Here is an 11,978-nt window from a genome sequence, read left to right on the forward strand (position 1 = left end):
ACCCACCGAAATAAACCCATACCAAGTCAACCCACCGAAATAAACCCATACCAAGTCAAAGTAATAATTATAAACATGTAATTATTTCGATTATAATTGAGTGTTTCTTTTTTTTTTTTTTTTTGGAATATTGCTAGGCTACAAGTTGAGATGGGACTTCACCTTACCTTTAATTCATGTGTTGTGTAAATTGAGATAGGAGTGTTTCTTTTTTTCGCACTTTTCACCTTTAATGCATATGTAAAGGTGGAAAGTGCCAAAAAAAAAAAAAAAAACAATCTCTTATCTCAAAATTACTAGTATACCATTACTCTTGAAATATCTCAAAATTATTGCTGATATTATTAGGACTAATTTTATTAAACTCTCGTTACTTTTAATTTTTTTATCATAAACTCTTAATCTATTTTTTAAAAATTCCTATACTTTAAAAAGTGATCACATTGCCTCCAAACTTGTGACCAACTCATTAAATTAGTTATGAAATGTCACCTTATTATTTAATATTAAATTAAAACTTAAAAATTATTTGAACCCTTCCCCTACTCTTAAAGACAAGGTGTTTATTCCACTAACTCAAAGACCCTTTGATTGATTGTTTGTGTTGTAATTGGTTATCATTTGAAGATACACTAAACCACAAATCGAATTGAAGCTACTCCAAATAGATTATAGTAATAATTGAACAATATTATGGTTGGAGCTTTTTTTACAGTGAGTTTGCGTTCTCACGTGATATAAACAACTGAATTAATGAACATGTGTTCCCAAGTCCCTTTATCATGATTCATGACATTTTTTTATTTTATTTTTTTGTAATAGTTGTAGGGCAAGGAATGAATGACATGATTGTGCTTCACATTGATGGCCTAAAACGTTTAGACCAAAGATGAAATCAATGTGAGCATCCGCTAATTACTATTCCCTCCATCCTATAAAAATTGTTATATTTTCACGGTTCTTTAAAGTGATTTATTTTTTTTATGAGATAAACAGAGCAGATTTCAATATTAGGCGGATGACAGATTTAGGGCAATAATTTTAGGGCAAGGAATGACGTGATTGTGCTTTACATTGATGGCCTAAAACCTTTAGACCAAAGATGAATTCATGTCATGATTTCGATTCCACTGGAAATCAAAGTGCAATGAATGTGAGTGTCAACTAAGTACTAGGTTTCAATATTAGGCCACATGAGCCACATGACAGATTTAGGGCATGCCTAATTTTTGCAATAATACAGTGGAATGTTTGGTAGCTTTCATTTCTCTTGCTTCTGAACGGTTGATGTAGACATTCATTCATTCATTCATTCATCCATTCCACACAAGTAAGAGCAAATGAATTTGAATTGTTGTTGGTTGTCGACCACCGACAATTTTAACCCATTCGAATTCTACGGGAGATTAATATAAAATTTGGCTTAAAAACCATATTATATCCTTGACTCATTATCAAATCCATGGAAAAAAAGGTGATTTGGATTTCATCAACTTTAATGTAAATTTTTTTAAGACTTTTAGAGATCTATTCAAATGTGAATACTTTTTATTATAAAAATTGAATTTTAATTTATAACAAAGTCCTCTCAATCTCAAAAAGCGTAGCCAAAGGAACCACACGCTCAAGTGGAGCAAACATTTCAATTCATGCAGTTAAGCAACAACCGAGTATAAAATTATATAGTGACAATTGAGTATATGATTTTATATTAAGTTGTTGCTTAGCTACCTGAATTGATATGTTTGTTCCACTAGAGTGTGTGGTCCCTTTAGTTGCGTCTTTTGAGATTAAGAAGACTTTTGTACCCAAGGTAAGTGCCCTCGTATATGTATTCCTCCTATTTCTATATCAGTTGACCTTCTTTCGCCCGAATATTAAATAATTAAGGATAAATTATACTTACACTCTATGAGGTTTGTCATAATTACAACAATATACAAATTAACTTATTTTTAAACAATAACACTCCCTGATAAAGTTAATAAACACACCCATTACATAAGCTAAAATGACATTATTGTTATTTAACTTTTGAATTAGTAGTCTATTTAAATCATAGAATTACCTTTGTTATCTTTCGAATCATTTTAATCGACCAATTTAGCCCTCTCACTCACTAAAGCCGAGGACCCGCTCTGCCCCCAAACCATTGCACACCCACACACACCCACACACAGACACTGCTCCACCTATATCACTATCAATTTTATAGATCACAGGCTTCACAGCCAACCACTAACCCCACGTCTATAGCTACCATAACACCGAATGGAGAGTGTGCATCAAGTGAGACGATCTCAACCCCCCTCACTTCCTCGAGGGTGGTGTGGGTCAGATCTTGGTGCCGGACAATCACTCTCATTTTACCGTCTTGGATGAAATTTTTGTCGTTGTCAAAATTGACATTCAAAGGGACACTTTGTACATATTTTTAAATGTTCTGAATTTTATACACATATTAAATACTATGGTGTACTTTACACATTTTTTATACCGGCAATTTTAAATTTTTTTTTTTTTTTTTTAGTTTACCCATGATGATAATAATAATAATAATAATAAACAACTAAGAATTTGGGTGCCACTAAAATTTACATACCAGAATTTTTGCCAAAAAATTGACAAAACAAAAGCTGATTCAATAGCTGCTTCAACAGGTGCAATAGCTATTAGTAAAAAAAAAAAAAAAAAATTGGTGAGTAGTAATAGGTGTAAAGAAATTCCAAAGATAGTTCATTTTATTTGACGACTTAAAAAATAAAAAGAATAAAAATGTTAATAAATTTATACTAACAGCACTCAAATAAGCTCAAGACACATGAACAACTTTCAATATTAAAATAAATTAGGGTTTAGGGCCCAATATTAAAATATAACAACTTTCAATAATGTCAGCTTACCCCATAAAAAACATGCTTATATATTCCTTGAAGTGACCCTCCCGTTATTGATGGACATTGGAATCAGTTCTCTTTGTTTTGTTTTGTTTGTTTTTGGTTTTTTTTTTCTCCCTTCTGAGTTGAACATGGATCTCATATGTGTTTGCTTTAATTTCTTTTTAAAAATAATAATAATAAAAAATAAAAAAAGAAATATACTCTCCCAAGGAACTAATGAATAAGATGTAGTTTTTTCCCCAAACTATGTTTTATGACCCAGAGCTCATGACCGGAAATATTAAGAGGTCTAAGACAATTTAAAAGAATTTTGTACTATTGTAACGTTATTTCTAAAAATTTAATTCACCACTTCAAAAATAAGAAAAAGAAGAATAAATAAAGGGTAAATTGCACTCACACCCCTCTGAAGTTTGGGTCAATGTCACTCAGTGGACGGTCAACGCATTTATTTACATTGACACCCCTTGAGGTTTCAAAAGTTTACGTACATACCCCTCTACCCAAGAAAATGACTATTTAAACCTTTGACTTGGTCAACAAATAGTAAATTGCTAATATAACCCTGAAAACTAAGTTTTGAAAGACCAAAATAACCTTCAATTTTCAATCTCTCTCTAACTATGTACCCTTTGTCACTACACCACTCACCATCGCCGCCCCCTTCATCCCATACCCTTTCTATCACCATACACCACCTACCATTGCGAACCAAATAAACCCACCATTACCACCAACAATCAGAACCACCACCACCACAACTATCGCCGCACACACACACCATTACAACCACCTCTGCGCACGCACACACCGGCCACCAAGCCGTACCCACCACAACCACCGCCACAACCACACTGGCACCCACAACCACCACCGCCACACACCACTATAATCACCCCCACACCTACACACACCACTAAGCCAAACCCAAGATGAACCCACCACAACCACTGCCATAGCCGTACCCACACACACCACCAAGCCGAACTCATTCTCGCTTAAAGTTGAACTCGCCCAAATGTTTTCCGGCAACTGGGTTGAGAGAATCAGTAGCGACGGTGGCTCATCCATGGGCAACGGCTTCTCTTCGACGCGTTGGCAATGTGTGCTTGCAATGGTGGGTGTGGCATTATGGGTGTGAATTATTTGATATTGCAGCGGTGGTTGGTTGCGGCGGTGGGTGTGGCGTTATGTGGTTGCAAATTGTTTATTGGTTGTGGCGGTGTGGTTGCAGAGGTGGTTGTAGCTGGCGGTGGGTGTGGCAGTGTGTGGGTGTGGCAGGGTGTGAGGGATTACAGGGTTAGGGTTATTTTGATCAATTAACCGGTTCAGGGGTAAATATGACTTTTGAAATCTTAGAGAATGTCAATGTAAATTAGTGTGTTGATTGTCTCCTGAATGACATTGATCCAAGCCTTAGAGGGTGTGAGTACAATTTACCTATAAATAATTTATAGATAAAAAATAAAAAAATGCTAGTCACTGTCAGTCGGCCGGCCGACCGGCCAACTAAGAGCAATGTTTTCTGAGGCCCACCCAAAGCACTTAGAAAAAAGGACAAGTTATATTAAGTTCTTGGCAAGCCGAACTCTTATCATTCGTAGCACGTATACAAAAATTATACACTTTTGTGACATTGAACAGAAAACCAAAAAGAAAAAAGAAAAAAAGAGGTCACATACAATGGGAAAGTTGAAATATCTGATATTATAATCTTTTATTTTAATTTTCATTTTATACTAATGAAAGAGACATGAGTTTTTATTTTATTCCTATGCCATAGACTTTATCTTTTATTTTTAACTGAGGCCCATCATTTACTGAATTATTTTAATTCATAAAGATTCAATTCTTTAGACAAACCCTCTTTCACTTTCGTTAGACAAATCCTCTTTCGATATTGTTAAGCAATACAGTTTGAAATCTTTTAACCCTAAGTGTGGTACATTATTTACTATATTATTTTAGTCTATAAAGATCTGATTTTAAACCTGTTAGCACCAAATTTGATTGTTTTTGAGTGATTGTATATAGGAATTTGGAACTACTACTCTGATGTGCTAGATGCCCTAGTGCTATCAATTCATTAAGTGTATGAACCTCACCAACAACTCCACCTCTGTGTTCATTATTTATTGCCGAAGTGGTAATTTACATATCTACCCCTACGAATTAAAAATTAAAAAAAAAAAAGAAAAAAAAAAAAAATACTTGTCCAAAATTGAGGTAATCCTAAATAAAAATTAAAATAGTCCCCAACAAAGGCGGAAAATGAGCTAAAAACAGAGCAACAAATTAAGTAAAAAACTTAGTGCATGCATTTTTGGTCTTTTCATATACACTTACAGTAATCAACGGAACGAGCACGGTCCTTTGTCTCAACAAGACTTCATTCATGACGTAGGAGGAGTTACTACTATTTGTGTATCATCAATATACAAGGGAAAAAAATTGAGATTTCTATCCCCATACCAATTAATCGTCTCTTTAAATAGATACTTGACAAGCTCACAAGACTCTGTTAATAAATAAATAAATAAATGTCTCTTAGATGATCATATGTACTATTATAAGTATGCAGTACATCCCCTCAAAACTTATGTTTTCTCAAAACTTATGTTTTGCTCTTTGTACTACCAACATGAGCTATGCTACTTAAGAATAATGGTTTGTACTTTGTACTACCAAAACGAGCCATGTGATAAAAATTGATTAATATCATACAATCCATTAATCCTCCTATATGTTTTGATTCTCTGGAATTGAAGTGTAATGTCTTATTAGTGGGCCTTGTGTAAAGTCTAGTCATTATTAAGTATGAATAGTTGTAACTCATTGGACCATTGCGTCTAATGGTTGTGAAGTGGTGTGTCTGGTCATGAACAGACACTTAGAGCTGTTCAAAGGCCCAGAATTTAGAATTTTTGGCCCTTTTTTAACTATCGGACTAATCCAAAAAAGTCTTCAAAAAATGGGGCTCATGTTTTGGGTCGTGGAATGGGTCACCATTTTTGGTGACCCAGTTAACTATTGCAGGCTTCTGACGTGCAGGCCCGCCCATTTTTTGGATTTCTAACTTTTGTGGGCCAGCAATACTGTAACCCAGAAACACTAAAGCGCAGGGCGTGTTTGGCAGTGAAATTTTTTTCAAAAATTAGGTTTTTTTTTTTTTTTTTTTTTTTTTTTTTTTTTTTTTTTGCATTTGTTTACCTTTTTTTTTCCCCTCAACATAATTGAACTAAAGACATTAAGCCACTATTTGGCTGACACAAACAGTGCCTTAAAGATTTTTTTGGGTTAAAAAAAGTTTTAAAAAATTGAAATAACTTTTTTTGGGCAAAAAAAAGTTTTAAAACAGTTATATTGGCTAATCAAACAATTTTTTTTTCTAACAAATTGAAAAAAATAATTTATAAAAAATTTACTATTTTTGGAGAGTGAAAATACACCATTGAAGTACATGCGATAACTAAAATTTGAAGACTCTGAGACGCTGACATGATTATGGAAAATGGTGACGTGCTTATTGAAAAATGCTGATGTGCCAAATTCGGAGAGCCTAATTTAGAATGTCCATTGGAGATACTCTTATAAGTGTATAAATACCCCAGGTTGCCAGTTCAGCCATTTAACCCAAATAGAAAATTCAATTATAATTATCCGAATTCTTCTTTCCCTATCTTATTAATCGAAGAGGATTCAAGTCATGGTCAAGTGCTTCGAGCTACTACACCCAAACATCCATAACATTGAGCCATATTGCAATTAGTCCGAACTAAATGGTTTAGATCGAACCCAATTAATGTTTTTTTTTTTTATAGTATAGATGTATTTTTAATTTTGAGAGAGTATTACACAGAAAAGGTTCACCGTATCCATGAGTTTATAGTACTGGTATTGGTGGATATAAACTGTTGTATCATGTGAGACAAGCGCCATAAAGTCCGTCACTAGTACCCTACGCGTATGTGTTAATAAAATATTGCATTGCATATTTAATTAATTATATTTAACATATTATTAATTATCTCATTGTATATTAGTATAAGATTTGTTATATCTTAATGTCATATGAAACATATATTTTTTTTAAAAGTATCTTCATTAATTGAAGGGAGGTTTATATTCACCTGAGCTCCCCAATTTTCTTTTTGAGGCAAGATTCATAAAATACATTATGAATATGGGTTTCCATAGGCAAATCCAGCTTGTAGGCTACAAGACCAATCCGTTCTAACACCTTAAATGGGACCATAATACCTTGCTAAAAGCATGTCTGATTGAATTTTTCCCAAAGATGGTAGATTATTACCGGAAAAGACCTGATACTATGTTAGAAAGAAGAGAGAATAGAGAAAGAAGAGAGAATAGAGAAACGGTATAATAATATGAACAACTTTGGGTAGATAAGTTATGAACAATTAACCTATAAATAATAATATGGTAGGTGTAATCATATATGTAATTTATAATATGCAATAAATCTAAATAGTAGTTAAATGGTAAATTTGTAATCTAACCGTTAAGTAATTTTAATTTCATATAGTAATCGTTTGGGTATTTCCTAATTTTTTATTTATTTATGCAAGTTTCAGTCAATTTTTTTAAATTATGCTTTCTCTGATTTTGGGTTAGAAGGTAACAGGATTTAGTTCCTCTCTTTTGCAGTCCTGAGAAAAATTCTCAAGGTACAAATTTGTATCCTAATTTTTGTTATTTATCCAAAACCCTCCTCTTTTCCGGATCCATTCACACTCATAAACCCTACAAATAGGATGTCAAACCTTCCTGGAGACGTAATCGCCGACATACTATCAAGATTACCGGTGAAACGCCTTCTGCGGTTCAGGTGCGTATCAAAACCATGATGTGCTCAGATCGACAGCCCACATTCCCTCCAATTGCATCTGAATCGATCCGTCAAAACCAATTCCAATCTCAGCTTCGTATTTGATGATGGTGGTCTCTACTCCATAGACTTGGACTCGCTCTATGGTGCCGTGAAGCTTGACCACCCCTTGAAGTCCCAAGTATATGTATTGGGCTCCTGCAATGGCTTGCTCTGTTTATCTGACTTTCACAACAAAATTGTCTTCTTGCTGAACTTTTCGACCCGAAAACACCACAAGTTAGCGGTCGCACCAATCGAGTTCCCGCACAGACCACAAATTGGGCCATTTATGCTTCATGGGTTTGGTTATGATTCTGGCCGTGATGACTACAAGTTGCTCTGCCTGTATTATCTCACTCGACGTTGTTAGTTATAGACATATTACTGGACATTAGAGTTGTTAGCTTTATTATCTGTGGTTTGTGGAAGTATAATTAGTCTAATTACATTGCAACTGCTAAAGCTGGTATTGAATTCTCATCCTCTAGCAGTAAATTTACCTAGAGCCTAGAATTATATTGCCTTTGTTTCTGTATAATAATGTCACCTTTTATCTTTGTTACGTGCTATATTTTGATTCTCTTAGGATTGATGATGGACTTGGGTAGTGGTGTCGATGGGACCGAGTTGCACAAAAGTGTAGGTGTGGTCAAATTTAAATATATAGAATGCCACTGCCACTTTTGACTAAAACATAGCAAGAGTGAGTAGAAATCGTCCCAAGGAAAAGGAGTCGTACTTTGAAATCAATTATAGAGTAGTAGGTCGAATGATCAAAGAGGGGTTGATTTGATTAAACTAAAGTTCAATTAAAACATAAACTAAAGTTCAATTAAAACATGCAATTGACAATCTAGAAATTAAAGGAAAAATAAATGAGAGAGAGGTCTTGGGACTTAGAATTCACCACTAAGCTTTACTTCACCAAACACTAGCAATTATAAATTAATGGGGACATTTAAGTTGTAAAATATGTGTGTGTGTGTGTCACTAATTGAAAACTAAGCATGATGGCAAATAAGCATAGATTGTCTAGTCAATCTAGTGAGTAGCACAACTTGTTAAATGAGACCATAACTCATTCAATTCAACCACAATTAGAACACATACCATATTATAGAGAAATGTACTCTTTGCATTCATAAGTATGGAACATCAAGAAACAAGAATGAATTATCTACCTAACTAGGAATTTAAAGCAACTACACTACATTTAGGCTAGAGACACGAAAATTAAACTAATTAAATTAAAGTGTGGCACAATCCATCAAGAAACAAGTGTGAACTATCAAATAAATCAAAAGAATATTCAGTTAAGCACTATGTTTTGACCATCACTAGATTAACAATATTAATACACATAGACATGCATTAATTCCATTAAATCTAGAGAAAAACACATGAACATTCATTCTAACATACATAGACATATGGATAGAAATAAATGATCAATTGAAAGTATTAATCCATACACATCAAGTAGAACCACAAGATATATATTTATTCAAGATCAAAACATCTATTACAACTTAAATCCCCAAAAATGTACAAAAGACTAGGTCTAGGAAGCAAACTTAGGAGCTATCTCTAGCCCCAAGTGAAGGATTTAGCCACTCATTATAGTGGTCATAGAAGCCTCAAGGGCTAGGTTGGAGGTTGGCATCATCATTTTCATCCTTGCTTTCTTCACAAAAACCCTAGTTCTAGAGAGAAAACTATGTAAAAATATCTACTCTGTGAATATAACAATAATAATTGGTAGATTTATTCAATTAATTCATTCCAATCCTCTTTTGAGTAGCCTCCAAGTTAGAAAAATAGCTTATGATTGGAGGAAATTCGCAACTATACAAATTAGGTAGAATTCGGCGCGCTCAGGGATTAGACAGCATACTGCCAGCAGGCAATTCGATCGATCAAACACTTAACTTCGATCGATCGAAGGTGACGTGGCTCGAAAATATCTTCTTTGGCCTTATCCACTTGGCTGAGTTGGCACCGCCTAACTTCGATCCATCGAGGCTCCCTTCGATCGATCGAAGTTCCTCACAGACCATTTCCTTGACTTCTTTCAAACTTTGCTCCTTAGCTCCAAAATTGGGCTAAATGGCTCTTGTTAGCCTGTTTGAACTTTATTCACCTGAAATAGGCCATAACACAAATAAGTACTTAAGACATGAAAGTAAGATAGATGAATGGACTAAAATACCTTAGCTTAGGTGCTAAAATGCGTCACATTTGAGCACTCTTCAGGTAGTAGTTGGGAATGTAATAAAGTTTGCAGATGGAAGGAAGGAAAGAAGATTTAAGGATGTTTTTCATAATATATTATGTGCTTTTTTCGTAAAGACAAGTTATGTAGTTAAAAAGATTTCCATTTTTTTTTTCTTTTTCGGTATTGAAAGCTATAGGCTTGCTTTGGTTCAATTTTCTTAAAACAGTTCTTAAGAACTCGAAAAACTGAAGGCCTTGCTTAGTTTGGAACTCCTAAAATAGTTTATGTTCTGGGAGTTACAAAAAACCAAAAACTGTGTTTAAGTAACCTAGGTAGTGTAACATTGGGTACCAAAAAGACAATATTAGCCCTTCAAGAAAAATAGATTTATCTTTTAAAATATAAAAAGGTATAATAGTAAATTTATTAAAATAGTTTCATTTTCTTTTTTGTCCCAAACAAGATTATTATTATCCTCTCTTTTCTTTTCCTTCGTTAATCAATCAAATACAATAGGGGGTTTAAATTACCCTTTCCTTTCCCTCGTAACTAATATTATCCTTTCTTTTCTTTCCCACTGTACCAAACATAGCCTTAAGGTTTTGTATACATAGTCCAATCTAAGGCCGAATTTTGGATGGAAATAGTAGATGGAAGAGAAACGAAATGGAGGGAGGTGGTGTTTATTTTTTTAATGTTTGGTTTAAAATTTTGGAAGGAAATGGAGGGATACTTTGATAAGTAGAAACTGTTGAATGGAAGAAAATGAGAGGAAAATCTATTGAAAAATGTATTGTGTAAATTCCTATAAAAATTGTTTCCTTTCTTTTCTTTTTTTCTTTTTTTTTTTTTCTTTCCAAAATATAATATTTTTTTTCTTTTGTTAGTTAATGACAAGTGATATAACCCAACAGTGGGTATAAATAAGATTAAAAAATTAAAAATTATATTATATTTCTAGTATGAGAGGAGAGGGTAATTGTTGTGGACTTTTTTTTTTTTTTTTACAACAAGTAATTGTTAAGTTTCTAAAGTTTACCAACTTATTTTTTCATGACCTTGATTATCAAGTTCTAAGTTGCCTTAAATACATAATTTCAGTATTTATCAAGAAACTTTTTTCTAGAACCTTAATGAAGTATTGTTATGAGTAAAATCATGTCTAGGATACTTATCCTTCATTTGGTAGGATGGAAGAAAATTGGATGGTAGGGAGAAAGGGAGAGAGGGAGAGAAGGAGAGAAGAATGAGAAATCCTTTAGAGAAGATAATGTACCGATGGAAGAGAAACGAAATGAAGGGAGATAGTGGCTTTTTATATGTTTGGTTTAAAATTTTGGAAGGAAAAGAAAGGAAATGGAGGGATACTTTGATAAGTTGAATGGAAGAAAATGAGAGGAAATGCTATTTCATTTTGAATGAAACTTTGTTAATGCTTATTTTTTTTTTTTATTTTTTATTTTTAAATTTTAATAATGTATTGCGTAAATTTGTATAAAGATTGTTTCATTTCCAATTTGTTAAGCTAACGGATTATAGGATTCAGATCATTAATGAGTTATCGGATTGAATGTCCCAATCTATATCCTATTTAGTTCAAATTCAGATTCGGATTTTATTTTATTTTTACAAAGATTAAAATGATATGTATAGCTATAAGGTTAGATGGAGTGGAGAATTGTTAATATATAGGAGGGTGCATAATATAACTATGCAACTAAATGAATATAATGATTTAATATATATATTTAAATTTAATGCTAGTAGATAACTAATATATATATAACATTCATATATAGTATAATGTAATGTAATAATATATATATATATAATTTTAATCGGATCGGATCAGGATCCGATCCATTGAAAGTTCTACTTGATGTTGAAGGTTGCCTTTTTTTATTCTTTTTATTTATTTATTTTTATTGGCAGGAAATACACTTACACACTCGTTTTTGCTTACACCAGGGCT

Source organism: Cornus florida, unplaced genomic scaffold (genome assembly GCF_030987335.1).
Source record: "Cornus florida cultivar Cherokee Brave unplaced genomic scaffold, ASM3098733v1 CherokeeBrave_3.0.0_Hap2_Chr04, whole genome shotgun sequence".
NCBI classification, from domain to species: domain Eukaryota; kingdom Viridiplantae; phylum Streptophyta; class Magnoliopsida; order Cornales; family Cornaceae; genus Cornus; species Cornus florida.